General features: G+C 31.8%; 1 long non-coding RNA gene across 1 annotated transcript; it reads left to right on the top strand.

The window, feature by feature from the left end:
- The first annotated feature begins 1,502 nt into the window (after nucleotides 1-1,502).
- Nucleotides 1,503-15,063, top strand: LOC146995134 (uncharacterized). Its single transcript, XR_015043707.1, has 2 exons — nucleotides 1,503-2,131; nucleotides 14,018-15,063. It is a non-coding gene; the product is annotated as an uncharacterized LOC146995134 (long non-coding RNA).
- The last annotated feature ends 5,674 nt before the right edge of the window (nucleotides 15,064-20,737 follow it).

Consider the following 20,737-nt stretch of genomic DNA (forward strand, 5'->3'; position numbering starts at 1 on the left):
TACAGCTCTTGGATCTGTTATTGGTCCCTACTGAGCTATAATTATATAACAAGTGGTCTACCTAAAATATGACAGTATCTGTATTATATGTGATGTATTTTCTTGAAGGATATGTTCTGTATAGTCGTAATTAAACTTTCTGACAACAATACATCCTGAAGAATGAATATGAGAATTTCGTATCCTAACAGTACAAAACGTGCTAACTTCCAATAAATATTTGCTGCAATCTGTAAGTTGTTCTTGAAAACACGTAGAGCAATACCTAAAATAATTATTACTTTTCTTAATTAACTAAATGACATTGTTGACTTAGTGGAAGACCTTCTGCCATCATTTTTTTCGTGGTGTTATTTTTGATGGAATAATATCGCAGGGAGTGCTCTTCAGTATCATTTCGAATCGTTATTTTGATCACTCTGCTACACATACATAATTTTTATGTCTTCCGTTTTCGGAAATTCTTGCAAATAGTAAGTCTCTCGAAATGCTTTTATTGATTCAGGTGTCAAGCCTAATCGAAAACACCTGGGCGAAAAAAAGGTGTCAATATATTAGTTTTTTAAATATTTTAATATTGCTTTCATTTTTCTAAACTGCAATGATTAGCACATTTTTACGGCATTACATTGCAGTTTGAATTTTCCATACTGCGAAAGTGATTTCATAAGTATTACTGAAGAGGAAGCTGCTTTTTTAAGAAGCAAACTAAACAGTATATAAATATTTAGTTACTAAGCATTAAAATTATCCGTATCATAGATATTGAAACATATTTTGTCTTTATTTTTAGTTTTCTTGGAAGAACTATAATGCCTTTAAGAGCTTGTTTTAAGTGGAAACGAATTGTAAATGGTAACATGTTAGTAGTTATGCATGAATGTTATAGTAAATGGTAACATGTTAGTAGTTATACTTCAGAAAAGGTCTCGATTCTGCCTAAAATATAATACTTTCATGATAGCTTTAAGAAAAACTGATAACCCATATTAGAACAATATAAGGATAAAACGTGAAACTTTCTTTTCTCAAATAGCTATTCTTTCTGTTGCAGGAAATACAAGAAGAATTTCTTATAGCACCTATCAATTAAGGTACGATGAATCAGTTGCCTGAAGCACGGCAGAATGTGATTCAAAGCTCGTGCACATCAGAATTTCAAAAATTGTGGAAATTTCAAAATAGATATTAATGGCAAATTATTTAAATCGATGAAACCTATTTACTGTTAAAAATAATACATTACTTGAAATTTCAGTAAATATAGATAAAAAGTTACTTATTTATAAAAATGTGTTCCGTCTGAGGTTATGTGTGTGATACCAATTTTAAAAGAGTGCAAGTTGCTCAAAATTCAATCTGAAGGCAAGCTATCACTGGTTCATAAGGAATGAAGCAATACATAGGGAATATATAAAATCCTCCTAAGTAAAAATTGCCAAAAGATCTTTCAGTTCAGTCCCGCGTGTTGGAAACCCAACAGTACTAGCCGTAAGTTATGATTGCATACTGAAATTAACAGGAGACGCCCTTTTGCTATTCTTTGACATGTTACTTAATGCTTTTACATTCAGGGTTACTGGCCAGCTTAAGTTGTACTTGGCAAACCTTAATTCTCTCCAATAGCCTCATAATTTCACTTTTCCTTTTAGCCTCCAATCAGTGTACATCGGTTTGTGACTTAGCTGGAAATATTCTCCTGGCTTTTAAGTATTCCAGCAGAATAATAACCTTACCGGGGCTCGATGAATCGAAGTGTTTTATAACTATTGCTCGTGAGATAGCTATCGTTTCTTTGAGAAATGTTATGCTCATATAGGATAGAAAATTGCACCTAAGCATGTACTCCGGGTCGCTAGAATCCTTACTGCGCACTGCGTTCGCTTGAGTCGTTTGTGCGATTGTTCACTGAACTTAATGCGATTGTTCATTATGGAAAAGAATAAGATTTTTTCATAGCTTTTATTATTATATGCAAGCCATTAATCTTCGCTTTTGAGACACTGGAAATATGAATGGGACAGCATTGCTTACAGAATCGTTGAACTACTGAACGTGATATTGATATTTTGATGCAAGACGAATTCCTCTCATTAGAGGACGATATTCTAAGCCTTCTTTGGAAAACAAGGTAAGATAAATTTTAGAATTTAGAAGTCATCCTAGAAAAATATCCTGAAATAACAGTTGTTAATAAAAACAACACTATTGAATTCTCTTACCTGGTGGAAGCAGGCGTTAGTCAGGTCAATAAATTACTGCAAAAACATGAAACAAGCTGAAAACTTTTGAATGAGGCAATTAAAGAATTGTGTTAATCATATTTATGTTAAATACTGAATGAAAATTGCATCCGTACATCAAGCGCAAACATCACATTAATTAAAACCGAACTTTTGTGGGAGCAGAACCATGTTTGTTCCTGAAAACGTAATTAAACTTGTTCATATTTGTAAAATTAAAAATAATAATAATGCGAAAAATTATAAAATGTACATTTAATAAACTATTTCTTTTTAATTTTTTCTTCGTATCCTTAGTTTTACTGTTATTCTTAAACTAATTATGTGAAGTTGTAAGTATTAAGTTTATATCGTATGCTGAATATTAATAAAAATTTAAGGTTATCAATAAAGAAAACAATTCTTTTAAAAACGGTTACTGGAAAAAACGGATTGGCAATCCTGTTCTATAGCTTCCTTAAAGATTGCATGATTCTGAACTCCCCAAACTAAGAGCTGCAAGGCAGCCATTAAATATACGTGGCTACTTTAAATATATTTCTTTAAATATACTTTAAATATACTTAAATATGTACTTATGGGTACCATTAAACATACCTGGGTACTTCTGGAAGGTTCGGAAAAAGCACTCCTGGGGTTTTAAAAATGTGATTTCTGGAAACTTTTAAAATATCGCCAAGTTGAAGCGAAATTGCCAAACCTCTTCAAACTTGGTAGATGTATTTCTTTCCATATATCTATTTCTGATCGAATTATCTCCATAATAAAAATACTGATTAACACGCTATTCTACTTTCTACAACATCATGCATGAAATAAATACTTACAAGCGTAATAAGTGGTTACAAACTAGATTAATCAAAAATACACAATGAAATTATTCCATACACTTCTCTGAATAAATAAATGAAACAACACATAGCAGTATAAAAATATATGAAAACACGAAACAGAACAAAACAAACATTTATTTGAATTTATAATAGTACTAGCGGAAGTACCCAATGGCAGTTACGTTAGATTGTGAGTAATGCATCTAACAGCAGAGAGAATGATACGGCTGTAATTCTTCTCTAATAATAATGCAAAATATCCGTTTCATAGTCATACCTTTCATACCTTTTTCAGTCTGATGCGATGTGGAACAGACATAAAAAATTTCGATAGAAAAAAAAACTAATTCTCTCTCATTATATCAGCAACTACGGCACGCAGTTTTGAATGATTTTCTTCCTTCTAATCAAATGGTCGTAAAAGCTCAAGTTGCGTCCAATATTTCACTTATATTCAATCTTAGTCCATTATATGTGCCAAAAAATTTATCATAATTGATCAGAAATCAAAACCGCGAATAAACAAACAAACACACAAGCATTTATTCTTCTTTATATAGAGAGATTTTGTGAAACATACAAGTTTTTGATTAACAATCTCTACGATTTAAAAGCGAGCAGTAGCAACAATTTTCGAAAATAATACATTATTATCTCCAACGCGCGAGATAGTTGCCACTAGGAAAAATGAGTGCGAAAGTGAGTGTTTTCAGAGTATTAAATTAATATCTCGTCTGATTAAGGTTGTACGAAGATGGAAATAGTCGGAATACCTTCCCACGAATTTTTGGAATCGGAATAATGTATTTGATGTTTGGCAATGTTATTTTTATTTCATTGTGTGTTGTGGTGGTGTATTTAATTATGGCAAAGCTCACTAGGCCTATCTGACTAAGGGGAGGGATGCCTCCGTGGAGGACTTTCTAAGGGAAACTGGCTCGTATACACGTTACACATGGGAAAAACCACGAAAACACCCATGCAGCCCGTTCGCGGGATTCGAACCTCGGACCGAACTACCAGTGTTCAGCGACTTTACCGCTCGGCCTCTGGTGGGCCTTTATTTCATTGTGAAACTTAAAAAATTTTTATTAACAAACTCTACGATTTGAAAGCGAGCAGTGGCAACACTTCTTGAAATAAAGCATATATCTATCACCAGTGTGCAAGACTGTTGCCATTCGGAAAAAATGAAGTCGAAAATCAGTGTTTTCAGAATTTTTAATAAAAGTCTCAGTTTTAAGCAATTTCTTTGGGAAAAAAGAGGACGTCGACCTTTCCCAGTACCTAGATAAGAGTTATAGACAGTTTCGTGACGATACCTACTACAGTGACTAAATTAATTGCGAACAAACACACAGACATTCTTGTTTATATATACAAATTACATAGTAAATTATCAGTACATTAATTTTTGAAAACGCAGCTTATTCTTTTGTCTTAATAACTCATCTTGCAATCATTTTTCAAAGCTAATATGAATATAAGTATATCTGAAAAACGGAAGTTTCAGAATGTGACTACATTTATTGTTTGACTGCTTAAAGATTTACCTTTCCGCAGTAATCAGTGCTGTTGCGTTATCGCTGAGGCTGACATTTGAAGTGAGAGATGAACGTAATAACTATTCCACGTATATTCATTGAAACAGAAGGCCATGACGCATCGTAACTCCGATTTGATAATCAGAGCCCATTTAATATGTGTTGTGGGATCAATGCCTTTCTTCAGATTATGAAACATTTATTTTACATTCTCGGGATGCAACTAGAGTGATCGTTTAATAACGATGCATGTGAAATAAAACAATCGAGGGAATATCTTTTAAGTACGTTGCCATTAAATACCCTACAAAAAATTATAACGGAAAGTATGCATTTCCTTTGATGTATAAATTGAACCCCAACGGAGAATGTATATATAATATTGTACTTGTTGAAACCAATGTGTAACTTTAAATACCATAGCAGATTTTCTTGTAGGCAAACTTTAACAATGCAAACGTTTTCAAGGAAATATCGCATAAGATATATCTAATAGTACTCATCAACTAATGTATGAAGCTATTAAGTAAATTTTTTTTTACGAATGACTCACTATGCTGTATGGAAATGTATCGCATCTGCTTTAACTATTACGGGAGGCATTATTTCTCTTCGCAAACAACAACAAAGTGTTTCTTTTTCCTAATTATATAAGCTTTTGATTAATTTTTTTAAGCTGCCTTTCTTATGTACGTTTTCATCTGCTTTCCCAAAATGAATGTAATAGAAGTCTGAGATCTTTTCTATTATAGAAAAATACGCATTGAAAATACTTCTTTTGAAAAATATACATGTGCCGACTTTATATTTACCAAATTTGAAGACGTTTGGCGATTTTGTATGAACTTGGCGACATTTTAAATGTTTCCAGATATCACATTTTTGAAAACCTAGGAACGCCTAATCCCGAACCTTCCAGAAGTGCCCACGCAATTGTACATTTAATCTTTAGTAACCACTAAATTAATGTTTAATAACCGCTTTCACCTTTTCTATTATTTAGGCATTTATTTATATCTTTTATTTAACTTTAGTATCTCAAAACTTCTCTAAAGTTTTAAGAAATCTAGAATAATAGCAAGAAAAATTAATGAAATGAACACATATTTATTTAAGGTATTTAATTGTAATTGATATTTTGTCAGAATTTGGAACTGTATAGTGTGTGAATAACTGTGTCTAAAACAACAGCATTAATAATTTTCTAAATACAATAATTAGACCCTTTTCCTAAATCACAAGTCTTGAGAATTTGAAACATTATGCCGAGTCGTTTTTATCATTCCTCGCTTAAAAACTCTTTTTAAATGGGCATATAAAATAAGTTGAGTGATGTACTGTAAAGAGGACAGGGAAGTAATGTCGGTTTGTTCATATCAATACTTGTTTAATGCTTACCAACTGACAGCATGAGCGGAAGTTGCGCAAAATATTTTTGCAAGTATGAGGTGACTCCTTTTCTTTATTTAACTCTTTATAACATTCATGTCTGAAATGTCATGTCAAAAATTAGAACAGTTGCATATTTGAATTTCAGTGTTATCCGAAACTCGAAAAGGTAGTGTCGGGCAATTTTGATCTTTATTGATCACGCTCTTGCAACAAGTGTCACTTGACGATGTTATTTTAATATCAAAAGTAGACTCACATTTTTGTCAAATGATAAAGGTGTTATGGAATAAGCTTGGCCGAATATTTAACAACATTGGATGTAGATTAATAAACAGAAAAAAACGTTATATTCATACATAGTCTTTATGGCAATCCACACTGTAAAAGAAAATCCATATCTACTACTCAAACGTCATTACGTACTCCAAAGAGAGGCTTAAATCCTAGAAACGTACTGCTAAGTATTTTTAGGAATATTAGGGGCTCAACCCATTTTGAAATGTTAGAACCAGTCAAGCTCTTACTTCAGACTATTATTGTCAACATAATTTTCTGAATTAAATCGACAGTAAAAGCTTTTATTGAAAAACATCTATCGTTATTAACAGAAAAGGCGTCATAAGCATAACAATCCAAGACCACATTTTGCAAAGTAAATTCTTGATCAAATCTAAGATTTAGAATGGGAAATGTAAAATGGCTGAAAATTCTGATTCAATAACTGCGTATTTTCTCGTATGAACTTTAGAGAAGGTAGGTATTCCTGAAGCAGGAACCATGAAAAATGTGCAATGCTCTCGCCCGGACTCGAACCTGGAGGACTCGAATGCGCGCCGAGTGTGCTACCGTTATACCACGAAGACATGCAAGAAAGGAGGGATAAAATACGTTATATACTCCCCCTTTTAAATGGCGACTGGGGATTAGGGCACCTAATCGCCAAATCCTGGTCGTGAAGAATCATTATCTACCACCTCTTAGTTCGTGCCCCACTGTAAAGACACTGGGGATATTTGAGACATGAGTCGTGAAAAATGTGCAATGTCCTTGCCGAGACTCGAAACTGGTCCTCTTGTATACGTGCCAAGTGTGCTACCATTACAATACGAAGGCATGCTTGGAGGGCAAAAAATACCTTATAGACCATAATTTTCGAGAATCAAAAGTTATAGGATCTAAACTAACATCTGGGTGCTCTTGTTTTAAAACTACACAAACAGCTTCTTTAGAAGCGTCTGCAAATACATGACAGGGATATTCTGGGTTAAATAAAGTTGAAATGGGTTTGCAATTTTTTAAAATTTAATTGAAAGTTTTAAATCCTTGTGCACCACAAAGCATTACACAAGGCTTACAGAGGTAACTAAAAAAAAAAAAAAAAAAGAAATACAACAACACAACACAAAATAAAATAAACTTACAAATTGACAGATGACGCGTAAGAGATAAATTTACAGAAGAAAGAGAAAGCCATTTTATGTTGGACAAATACGTGAAGAGGGGAGGAAATGTAATATTCACAGAGTTTCACCTAGAAATGAGTTCTTTTCGTCCTTGCTTGAGCATTGAACAATAGAACAACAAATGTCCGACATTTTGCACCCCGAAACTGTATGAACACAAGTCTGTACTAGATAATCTAAATCTCTTCAGATATGAATTGAATGTACCATGTCCAGTTAGAAATTGAGTAACTTCAAAATTATAAAAAAAGTGTTTATTATTCAGTCTGCGAGGAATGAAAGGAAAAAAAATAGTTTAGTCAAAGAGGCAGTAGTAGAATTCCTGTATAGTTCATTCCGCCTGAGTATTGTATCATCCCTATTTTTGTTCTTGTAAAAATGACTTGGGAAGTATTATTGGAGTAATTACTTGAAGATGTGTAGCTTGTTTTGCCAACCAATCAGGCCTTTCATTTCCTAGATTGCCAGTGTGGCCACGTACATGAGAAAAGATAACATCAACACCTTTATTATTAAGGTCTTTAAGAAGGGCATGGGAAGTGACAATTAATTTATTATATGAGAAGATATTCCTAAAAGAATATAAGGATGAAAGAGAATCAGTGTGAATAAGAAATTTAGCACTTAGCGAACAGTTGTTAGATATCCACTTAATTGACTCACTAATGCACAGTAATTCGGCTTGGAAAACACTGCATTCATTGTGAATTCTAAAGAGTTTGTATTCCAGTTCAGAACCGTGATGGAAAACGACATAAGCTAATCCAACAAGTTTCGGATTTGTTTTCGCCAACTCGAAGAGTTTACAAATTAAAATTTCTTTTAAATTTTGAAAGGTAGTTTGGCATTCATTTGTCATTTATAAGGCGTACATTTTTAAGTAAATTTGTTAGAGAAGCTATAATTATCGTATAATTTGGAATAAATTATAATAGGCGTTAATGTTTTCAAGAAATATTCATAATTTTTTAAATTCTTATGAGGTTGAAATTTTTTAATAATTTCAATATTTGCATTATTGGTAAGGTATTTTCCTGCTTGAACTTCGTATCCTGGAATATTTAATTTTTCTTTAGCAAAGCGGTAGTTTGACAGATTTAATATTATGTTTTCCTTCGCACGTATGTAAAATATTATTTTAAGCTGTTCTAAATGTTCTTCAGAATTTTGAAAAAGTACAATAATAATCAAAATAATTTAAATCAAACTCAATTAGATTTTTACTAAAATTTTGTCTAAGGGCTTTTTGAATAACAGCTCTGTCCTCTTCTCAGCGAAAAGGCAATCTGTTAAATTCAGAAAGAGCAAAATTCGTTGCAAATGCCAATTTCTCAGTACCTTTTTCATTTAACTTCATATGCGAATAATCAGATGCCAGACCTAAAATAAACACTTTTGCATTCGTTAATCGATCTACTACTGCATCTATTTTAGGTATGATTTCAAGATCTGTTTTAGTAATTTCTTTCAGTTTTATATAACTAGTTTCGCCTGGTGTATACATATTCAATAAATACATATGCACATGTTCGTATTTATAATGCGTATTCATATTTCAGCTTTTTTATTTATGTAATTATATTTATCGCTATCCTATAAATTTTCAGAAGAAGACGTCCATACAGCATGCTATATCTGATTTTAATAATATTTTTTTTTGTATTCAAAGCTTCTTTCTCTGCATCGCGGAGTCCATTATATTTTAGCTCCCTGTAATGTTTGGTTCACTGATTAAATAAATGGGAAGGTATAACAGAAGTTCATTCAAGGAGAGTAATATTTATTTACTTATGAAAGTATTATTTCTTGCGATATGGAAACATAGTATATATTTCCTGTAAAGGAAATTAAATGTTTGTCATATTAGATACTTTATTATCTCTTCTTCTTATATCGACATGTGTCAAAGCAATGGTAAATTTCATAAATAAACATATCAAATATATTAACGTTTCGGCATGCATTTTTTTGGAAAAACGTTTTGGAGCTTTTCTAATATTGTATGTATGTACGTGATTTCTTTGAGTGCTTCCAGAAGAAACCTGCTATTTTTAATAAGATTTTAGTAAAACAACTTGAGCTTACAGTTTTTGAGTTAAAAAGATAACATAAATACTATATATGCACCTGCTAGCCATGAATTTTAGAATATTTGAAGAGTAATTATTTTTATTGGCTAATGTTTTGTAGCGCAGATTGATCAGTATGAATGACATAATTATTGTTATCTTTATTTCTAAGAATTATTCAGCATGTATTCTAAGGAAAAAAATTAGATCTCCTATGATAAAAGTTCTCTGTTTGAAATTATCACTGAAATTTTAATATCGTAAAAGCACTACAAGACAATAAGAAGATAGAAAAAGCTCCTTCTAAATGTTATGGAAAAGAATCCGTTGCGATAATTAGCAATAAAGCAATTTCTCACGTTCATACCCCACGCAAACAACTACCATCAAAAACTTAGTACTCATTTATCTTAAGGAGAAAAAAATTCTTTGAGTTGATGCCACAAACAAACTCTCAACTTTATTTTTTGTTCTGAAGCCCAATAAAGAAAAATGATAGGGAGACGGAGATTTTCTTTTTCTTTACTCCATCTCTCTACTTACTTTGAAAAAAAAAAAAAAAAAACTTTTCTTAAGTTTGCTTGAGACGCATTCGCGAAACTCAAACTCAGCTAGGCAAAACAGAAGAATTTCTGTTCGAATATATAAATATATTTTCTTGGTTCACATACTTTTATCTGGTAAAAGTTTGCGAAAACAGTTTTCTTGAAGAGAAATCTCTTATTTCACAAATTTCGAGTTGGGTGTTATTCATTTGAAAGTTAATTTGAAGTTTATGAACAAAATATTAAGTAACTTCTAAAAGCATTTCCGTGACATGAGGATTCATTAGCTTAGACAAAATGTCATGTTACCGTCGGTAATGATTATATAAGACAAAAATCTACTTTTTGCACATATTTAATAAAAGTTGTATTGTAACCTAATAGTTGTTTTCCTGAAGTAACATTTTTATGGGTTAACGACCAAGCTACTATATATTATTAAGGACAAGACAAAAGCGAGTATTAATTTAATGATGTCCATACATTTATGGACACCTATAAATGTCTTAGGATATGTGTTCCATGGGAAAACGTGTTTTTAATCTATTTTCATGTGAACTAAATATAAAATTAACGAATTGTATTTTCAAACAGAAACATATGTATTATTTTTAGGCTAAAAACACCTATGAAGGAGTAAACAATTTCATGTTTGGGCAATGGCAAAGAAACAATAAAACGTGAGAAATTGGGTTAATTAAACCCCTCGGTACATATTTATGTAAGTCTGTGCTTGAGTAGATCTGTACTGGTAACGCGAGTTTTTATCAAGATTATGCAAAAGATCCTGAAGAAGGTCATCCTAGAAGGTCTTAGGAAAACATTTCATCTGGCTTCATATTGTTGCGTGCTTACGGATTCGTAATGGAATGAAATCACACAGAATGATAGATAGATAAAATTTAATTTCCCCAAAGAAACGCTTTACAGTTCTGGAACTTTCTACAAAAGTACACGCACAGTTCTTCGTAGTAGGACACAGCCCAACATTAGTTACCACTTGAAACTACTAATAGCGTTAAACATAAAGCAATGCAAAGTGCATTCAAAGAAAAAGTGTTTGTAGATCTCTCAAGGCACTGAAGTCGGTTCTAAACTGAAAATTGAGAACTGAGACTCTCTTCGATCGTATATTTTTTCCTCCGACTGCCGAGAAATTTCTGATACCTTCCGTTTCTCGAACTTCCTGGAAGCCATATACGATTAAAATTACATATAGGGGGCGGATGCGGTTGTATTTATATGTAAGGATCAATTACAGTTATTCTGTTTCATTATAAATTACAGTTATACGAGGACCCGACGCAATGTCGCCAAATGGTCGCCAGGTTTGGCGACTTTGGATGATTGCCAAATTTGGAGACAAAAATTAGTCGCCAAAACCATCGTAAGCTTGGCGATATCTCCCCAATTTTACGAGATAGTCATTTAACTCAATGTTAGACTTGTCCCTGTAATGTTATGTTTTCAGTAAAGCTTCCCTTTTCTTCAGACTTTTCATGTTACATTATACAAAACTGGTAAAGAATGCTCCAACAACAGCAAATGGCAAGCTTTCAGTTGCAATAACCGTCGCCAAGTCTTCCAAATTTTAACCCCAGAGTATAAAATTGATGGTTAGTACGACGCGCAAAATTTTCCAATGAAATTCTCTATTATTAAATATCTCTATTATTCTCTATTCCAATGAAATTCTCTATTATTTCATTGGAAATATTCGTAGCTGTACACAAACAACCAGTGTTAAGTGGTTCCGGAGTGTGGTTCTGGATCATTTGTAATGCCGACTGCAAATGAATAATGGATAAACGTCTTGTAGATTCAAAATACAATCTGTCGTAAATTAGGCATTTTATAAATTGATTTCATATCTGCTACAGGATGAGTCACACAAAATTTTGCGCACACAAGTTAAAAAATTTATGGAGTTTTCTCAAGTTACGTGAATAACAAAAATACGGGCTATCTATTACCGGCAAGATCATGTGAATCATTTGTAATAACCTTCTAATAATGCTTAATTCCAGCTTCTTAACCACGTATTTTGTTTTTCACTTCAGTTTATACACATTTGCATAGCACATATTCTGATTTTCATCTTCGTCTTTACTTCGGAATCTAAATATCTAGAACGTAACCTTTGCAAACTTCTCATGTTACTACTCTTAAAAGTAAGATAAAGAAGAAAATAAAGATGAGATAATACTTATTGATAAATAAGTACATGATACAGTTATGTTTTTAAATAAATAGCTGGTTATTTTTGCTTATAAATGTAAGAAGTTATAATTTTTGATGAAATAAAAGCACATAAACATGTTAAACAATATTAGGAAATTTCACACAGAGACTGGCATATATTTAAAAGAAAATATTTTTTTTATTTCAAGAGAATATGAGTCCTTTGTGCTAGTAAAATCTTAACTACGAAGATACGAAATAAAGACTCAATAGAACTAATCTGCAAGAGCAAACAATAGAACATGACTAAATTTGCAGAACTATAGTTTCGTTCTTTAAATAGTACCTTCGTATTAAGCTGCAGTTCTAATATAAAAAAGGAGCATGAGTTTATGTGACAACAAACAAAAAATGTAGGTATGAGTTACATAATATAATATAAAACGAAATCCCTGGAGCAGTCTATTGACCAAAAGTTGACAAAAAAGCAGCTAAAAACAAATCCTTTCTTGAAAGCTGACGGTGTGTTCTTTTTATTACAACCAATTATGGGCCGTTGGCTTAAATTCATAATGAAAATATATAAATAGTTAAAATATAATAAATTGCTTTCCAGCCTGCACGATATTGTTTATTATGTAAATTTAAATAGATTTCTTTTTAATTTTTACATTAATACACTCATGGTCCATTTTTTGCTCATATCTATATAAAATATAAAACAAATACGATGGCTTTGCTCTTTGCGAACCAGCAACCTTTATTTAATTTTCTGCAATTCAGGATATTCCCCCCCCCCTAGCCGGTAGGATAGTTTCCTGCAGCCTGAAACCTCAATGGAAAATTTAGTTCAGCTCTTCAAATCATCGTTTTGTGATAAATCCAAGATAATGTGAAAGAAGTGAATCATCAAATTTGTTTTTTCAGTGTTTAAAAAAATAACAGATCATTCTTCTGCTGTGGTGTTTTGCAAATGCTTCAAAAAAATAATCACGCGTAGTGTTTCCAAATTGAAGGTAATCTCTCGATAAAATGAGAAGTTCGAATGCCTAGTGAAAAGGAAATCATCAGTGAATTACCGTTTAGGAATTAAGCATTACAGCGGGTTCAAGGTCGATCTGAGTTAGTGTTGCAAGTATGTGCGACAGAAAATTATTTGCACTTCCGCTTTTTCAACAGCTCAAAAATTATTACATTCGTGTGAATCTAGCTCAGGAACTAAATTATTTAATGTGCTGCGGATTGTATAGTTTTCATTTTAATTTGGTTAAAATTTCTGCAATTTGTTTTGAGAAAATCTGAAATTCTTGTTCTATAATTTTTCTAATTTTTCATAATTATTTGTGAGCAAATTAAGTAACGAATTTTAAGCTATTTAAATTATTTATAGGAAAGGATATTAAGATAAGTTTCTATGTTTTTGAAATTTTGTTGAGAATTTTGAATACTAATTTTATAATTATTCTAAAAATGAAGTTGGTGTAAAAAATAAGTGAAATTATTACAGATACGTAATATGAAATTATGGTAAATGCATGTTAAATTTATGGGTGATTGTATGTTAAGTATAGTGTATGTCAAGGGAGTACCAGGTTCCTAAGCAGAGGCCTGTAATTACCTCTGTACAGTTGTTCTCTTCACCCTCTTCATGTAAGATAATGTTGAAAGCTCTCATTTTATGAGTGTGTGTAATTATTTTATATTATTATTATTATATTTTTTTTAATTATGGAATGTATTATTGCAGTTCTCAAAGGCCAGTTACCTTAATGCTAGGAACGGAGGCCTTTTCAAGTAAACTGCCTAGGCACCCTGGGCCACCAGTGCCTAGAACTCACTGGTTAGCTCAAGAGGACAGCCCTATTGATGGATATGTTTGTTTAGAAGTATTGCGAGGCTTCCAGTCTGGTAAAATCAGGAATTGTAAATGAAAGATAACGGTGAAACCATACATTCTGAAAATCTTAATTCTATTATTTATGATGTTAAAATATAATTTATCAATATGAAAATTAATATCATAAATATTTATGTATATTTAATTATAAGTAATGATTATCTAAATGTTTTATTTTGTGATATTCTGTGATAACAAGAACCTTCCCTGCAGAATTATGATTATGTGGACTCTCAAACAAAAAGACGTTTGGACTGAAATGCTGAAAAATTCAATAGGACTCTAAAAATAAAAAATTTATTTAAAAAAATTATATTTATAAATTATACTTTTAAGTACAAAAATTTTATGATTTTTTTTTTTTTTTTTTTTTTTTTTTTACATTTGCTAGTGTTTTAACTCTTTCTCTTTAAGAAGGCTTCTCTGTCGCTAAGCCTTTTTCTTTTTGAATGGGGGAAAAATGTAAGATAAAAATGTATGAATCAGAATTATAATATAACTATAAACATTAATTCTTCCTCTCTATTCTAAAATCGTAATAACTTATCTGCATTGCGTCATTCAAATTAATCACACGATCTTACGTAACCGTTAATACCAGATGCCTCTTGACGACCAATCACCGAATTGTAAACCAAAACTTTTCCCTTCGCGTGCTTCCATCTTTCATAACTACGCACTTCAGCTTTTGCTCTCTACTGTGCTAAGATGTAATTTCGCTGGCTTGCTTTCTATCTCAACAATATCAAAAATGTAAATCTTCTGTGGAAAGGCACGACTAGAGTGCCAAGTGATTGTGGCCACAAATATCAATTGGAAATAAAAATGGAATTAAAACTGCCTCGACTGCCAAGTTCTTTAAATACTACGCAATCAAAATTCTTCTTCAATATGGATCTAAGCAAGTATCTACAGTGTTCCGTCTTTTCCTTTGCTTTTAATATGACATCTACATTCAGTCGAGAGATCGAACTAACTGAAAGCAACACAATTCCATTCTTTAGAACGTAGGATGAATAAAAAATAATTTTACAAGTTAAGTTTCATTCCGACTTATTTACCGAATTTTGGTGATTTTACCTTCTTTTATACACTAATACCACGACTTATGCGAATTAGAAATTTGCGCAAATCCTTCTTTACCTCTTGTCGCATCCTCCTTACCGCCCTCTACGCAATCCTTTTGCGCGTGTGGCTAACCAACTATATCTCGTATCGATGGTCTCGGGTTTCAAACCCGGAGAAGGCATGGATGTGTGTAAGTAATGGATTGTTTGTGAAGCATGAGAGTACTCAAAATATTGGCAGACCGAAAGTCTCTTCGAGTGATTTGTTAGATAAGGAAGAAGGGTTGAAACAGTTCAAGCCGTTCCCCAGGGGGCTTTTCATCAAAATCCTGACGGAGGTACAAACTTAGTGAGGTGGAACTACACTTGTACTACCAACTGTGAAATTCTGTTGGCTTTTAGCACTACTTGTGTCATACGTTAAGAGATATGTACGAACGTGTTTCACTCTAATAAGTATATAAGTCCATATGTAACTCATATTTTTACAGTTCCCTTTTGGAGCGAAAATACCTTAGATGAAACGGCAGTTAAATGGCTATTGAAGGAGCCGACATTTCAAGCCCAGGTCCATCAGAAAAGCATATGAAAACTTCAAGTTCGACAAACAATCTCGGTTTAGTTCCAATTCTGATGTGGACACCACAGGACTTCCTTGTACGGTCATTAATTTAATTAATGCCGTACAATAATAATTAACAATTATGCATTATTGTTGATGAAATTCATTTTAACGTATTTCCTCGAATTTAATTAGCGATATATTTCTCATTCAATTAATTCAGTTCAGAATCCGCGGCAAAGCAAAATTGCACAAAAACTCAAAACATCTTCATTCAAAACTATAAAATGCAGAAAAAAAATCATACCCCAAATATAGTTAAAAACAGTTAAAAAAACAATTTGTACGATTAAAATTAGAGCTTCTCAGCAGAAACAAGTAATTTTCAGACGGGCAGAAAGAAAAATTTTTCTGGGCACAAAATTGGGAGTTTGCGTTTGGTCCCACTCGGCAAAAGACACTGAAGTTGGTTCACAAAGTGACTCAATTCACTTTTCTACTAAGAGTTTTAAATGAAAACAAATGGCGGCCATGGACCTTATAAGAGAGAGACTAACCCAGTGGACGAGGCGCGCGTCACCGACATGTCCGCAAGAAAGAGTAGGGATGATCTGGTTTACCTTAACACTGAAACCTGTGGCGTTTGTATCCCATAGCTATTTTTAATTATTAAATGTGATGAGACCATGAAAGTCACAGTTTTTTTTCAAATAGGATATAATATATCTCATTAAAGCGCCTTTTACTGCATTTCGCTCATTTGTTTCACGCGTAATTATTGTACAAACATCTTTACTTTTTCAAAACGGTAAAAACTCTAAGCACAAAATGTATGAACTTAATTTTGCGTAAAAATAAAGTAAAATTAGATATGATTGATAGTACGTAATGCTTTGAAATAAACAAGGTAAAATTAAACAAGATCTGATAATTTAAAAAAAAAATAACGAACATTTTCAGGCAGTGATTTTCAAAAACTATAATAACATTACAAAACGATCATTTATTTGATTATATCATCATTAAATTATTAACATTAAAATAGATTATTTATTTTAGTAATTTATAAAATTCGGAGCATAAAAAATTCTGAGTGTAATGAAGGAAAAAAATAAAATAAAATCTAAAAGCACTCAGATTTTATATTAAGCCCAAAAGGAAACTTTTTTTAACGTTTTGTGCGTTACCTATATTTATTGAATATCATATTCTTCGCTCGTAAACCGCATACATTTGAAAACAGAATATCTTTAGAATTTCTGCACTGGAGATAAAAATGTTATTTTCCATAGAGTGTTACCATTGCTCGCTTTAAACTCGTTGAGTTTGTTAATCAAAAATTTGTTAAAATTTTACAAAATATGAAATAGATTAAAACAAATTCGAAATTCGGCCGTCCAGATGCTCATGTTCGGGTGGAGGATTACATTATTCAAAATTTGATGGCTCTAGATACTAACGTCGTTTTTGTCACAGTGCGAGAAAAATACATGTATTCATGCAGATTCTTCATTATTTAATTTCTTTAAATATAATACAGGGCGATAATATTTGGTAACAACAATTTGCAAGGAGACATGGTCATTTATAGTGAAACAGCGCAAAATACCGCTTCCAGCTAATAAATTAAATTAACAGTAAATAAAAAAAATCTTACGCAGAACTAAAAACTAAATTTAAAAAAAAATGACTATAAAATATAAGCAAAATTAATTATTACGATTAAATACAATTTTAATATTAGAATTAAATGTATAAAAATTAAGGAGTCAAAAGTGTTTGTCACTATGATGTATTATGAAATATGATTGAAATAAAATTACTTTATAGAAATTGTGCTATAATACTGATCTATAATTTTGAAAAAACAGCACAATTTAGAATTTTAGACAACACTTTCAAAAATTCGTTTTTAAATATTTTAGCATTTTTTACTTATTTACACCAATAAAAAGCATAAAAATTGCAAGAGAAAATTGCTTGTTTGAAATTTTCTATTAGTTCAGATTTAAAATATTATTTTCTGAAAGATGTAGTTACAAATTTCCTTACAGCATAGGAAAAGCTAAAAAAATATCCAGCCCTGAAAGCATGCCATAGCTTTATAATTATATGGAACGCTACTCATGATTGATAAATATGCTAAATTTTTAAAAATCAATCTCAGTTTCAAAAATAAAAACGTGGAGAAATTCTAATTTGTGAAATGAGGCGCTACAACCAGCTTTTTCTTTACAATTATACACGCTGCAATAGGCAACCACTGTTAAATTTCTGCAAGTCTTCTCTACTCCTCGGTATGTGATAAAGGTGACAGCCGGGAACACATCAGACGAGGGAGAAAAACCATTTGGGTTGGTCTGTTTCTTATACGGTCCATGATGGCGGCCTCCTTAGGATCAGTACGACTTAAACAACGTTTAAATTGCTGATAATTCCACAACTGTTGAATGCACATTAAATAAGGCATAATAACGTTAACTGGAACATAAGAACAACATAATACAATCACTTTTAAAGTAAAAATTGACAATATACCGATGTATTTGAATACAAAAATTGAATGTATATATTTCTTTATATATGTCTGTATATGTTTATATTGATATGTGTTTGGTGTGGCCGATTGCAGCAAAACCAAAATGGTACAAACGTACAGCTACATATTATAGCAGTCTCATGTCTCTTCAACATTTTGAAGCTCCTCGTTTTTGAGTTATGCGAGATATATATATACGTACGTACAGACGTCACGATTAAAAAAAATATTCTGAATCCATTTTAAATCCATTTAAAAAAAATGGTCCTATATTTTGTCTGTACGTACAGATGTCCCTCAAAAAAATCGTTCAAATGAGTTCGAGAGCTGTCAGAATGTATATTTTCGTTGAAATATTATTATTATTTACGTGTTCAGCCCGAAAGTACTAGACGGAAGGGAGGGATGCCTTCGAGGAGGACTTTCTAAGGGAAACCGACTCATATTACCACGTTACACATGGGAAAAACCACGAAAACGCTTAAGCAGCCAACCCGTTCGCGGGATTCGAACATCGGACTGAACTACTAGCATTCAGAGGCTTTACCGCTCGGCTGCTGGTGAGGCTTTGATTGAAATATAATATCCGACAATTTTTTCAATTATAATACTTTATTTAATTCGTACAAAGAAGTAAAAAGTATCACACATTTAGGAGAATATAACTACAATGAGGAAAGCGTTCTACTATATGGCAAGGAATAAGAAATTTTTACTTGTTGTGAAGACATGTGAAGTGCTAAAAGTCTTCGTTGATTTATCAGACAGTTTTGTTCAATTTTTGGAGTCCATCGACATCGAAATATCTCCGCTTTATGTATGTAGCATATTTATTTTAATATTTTTTTCATTGATATGTGTAAACTATTTTCTACATTACATAAAGAAGTATTTTTAACCCTTAGTATAAAAATGCGTTTTTAACCCTTCATCATAGTTATTAAAAATTCTTTTCCATATGTAAAGTTAAATCTCGACTTACGAAATTTCCTCAGATTTACATTTTTTTCAAAAAATGCATATACAGTATAATAAACTAACAGCTCTAACAGTGTTTTGCAAAAAACTATCACCATGTGTCTTAACGATCCAAAGCTTTAGACTTCTTACCCGTTACAAAACCAACTTCTTTCATTAACGTCATTAATCGGCTTTGCATAAGAAATTTCCAGTAGAGCCCATAAAAAGTTTCTCCTATTCCAGATTATTATTTTTCTCCGTTTCTATGACATTTTACAAAAATTTTGTGTCCTGTAAATAATTTTCTTTCTCACCGTGAAAAGAAATGATGCACAGGGCATTATTCTGTAATTAAGTACATCTGAAAATGTACGACTGAAATAGAAAAATGTAATGTAGTGTCATATAAATAATACGTTTTTAATGAAATAAAATTTTTCAGTTCATATATTAATGAATTAATTAGAAGAATAATTAATGCACTAACATGAAGACATTATTATTTTAGAGGTATTTATTTTTTCGAGGTTATTATTTTAAAATGCATAAACTGTGAATAATAACTATAACAGAGAGTTTAATATTTTCTCCATTTTCTGCCAGAAGATTCGTTCTCATTAAATTTCTTTAATTATAATTTTTTCTTTGTTTGATAATACGTATAAAAGTTTCGGAACGTTGATTCAAATACTGTATCTTTAGAGACTGTAAGGGAATTTTGTATTTGGAAATTGCGTGAAAGTTGAGCTTACAAAATGTGTAAAGGTTTCAATTTTATACTTAACAAATATGTAAAATGGAATGAAAAGGTATCATAGCGGTGGGTTAGAGCAGAGTTATTTTGTAAAAGAATAATTCCTCAACACTTTATCACTCACAGGACAAAAAAAAAGGTCTGTCAATAGAAACAGGCTTCAAATAACTGATTACTTGTCTACAGAATTAAATTATATGAAAATGCAGACGTTAAAAAAGTGAAAAACGAAAACAACAGTTAAAAAACTATGAGCATTTTTTGCCTAAATTTGATTGATAAGAGGGGTATAAATTTGATAAAGAGCTGGCGAAAGTAAAGTTACTCTTCGTTATTATAATATCAAGCAGGAGAAAAAATATTGTGCTGAAGTGTTAAATTTCGTGTTAACTCAGTGGAGAAGGTAATGGATTTCTTTATTTGGAAAATAATTTTTAATTTATTGAGAAATTTGAACTCCATAGTTCTTCTAGGAAAACTCCATTTCTTAATACTTGTGGTGCTCCTTTGTTGTTGTTAGGGAAAGTCGGTACTGAACGCGGTCTAGAATACGCGCCCGACGTACTGACTACCACACCACTAAGGCATGCCAAGAAGGCGGAAAAAATACCTTATAAACTTAGTCACAGCACAGAAGCCGACCAGTACCTAAGTGTTAAAGTGGCAGAATACAGGTAGTTCGAGGCGG

Source organism: Stegodyphus dumicola, chromosome 10 (assembly GCF_044657685.1).
Source record: "Stegodyphus dumicola isolate Sdum_Otavi_A_Nest chromosome 10, ASM4465768v1".
Lineage (NCBI taxonomy): Eukaryota > Metazoa > Arthropoda > Arachnida > Araneae > Eresidae > Stegodyphus > Stegodyphus dumicola.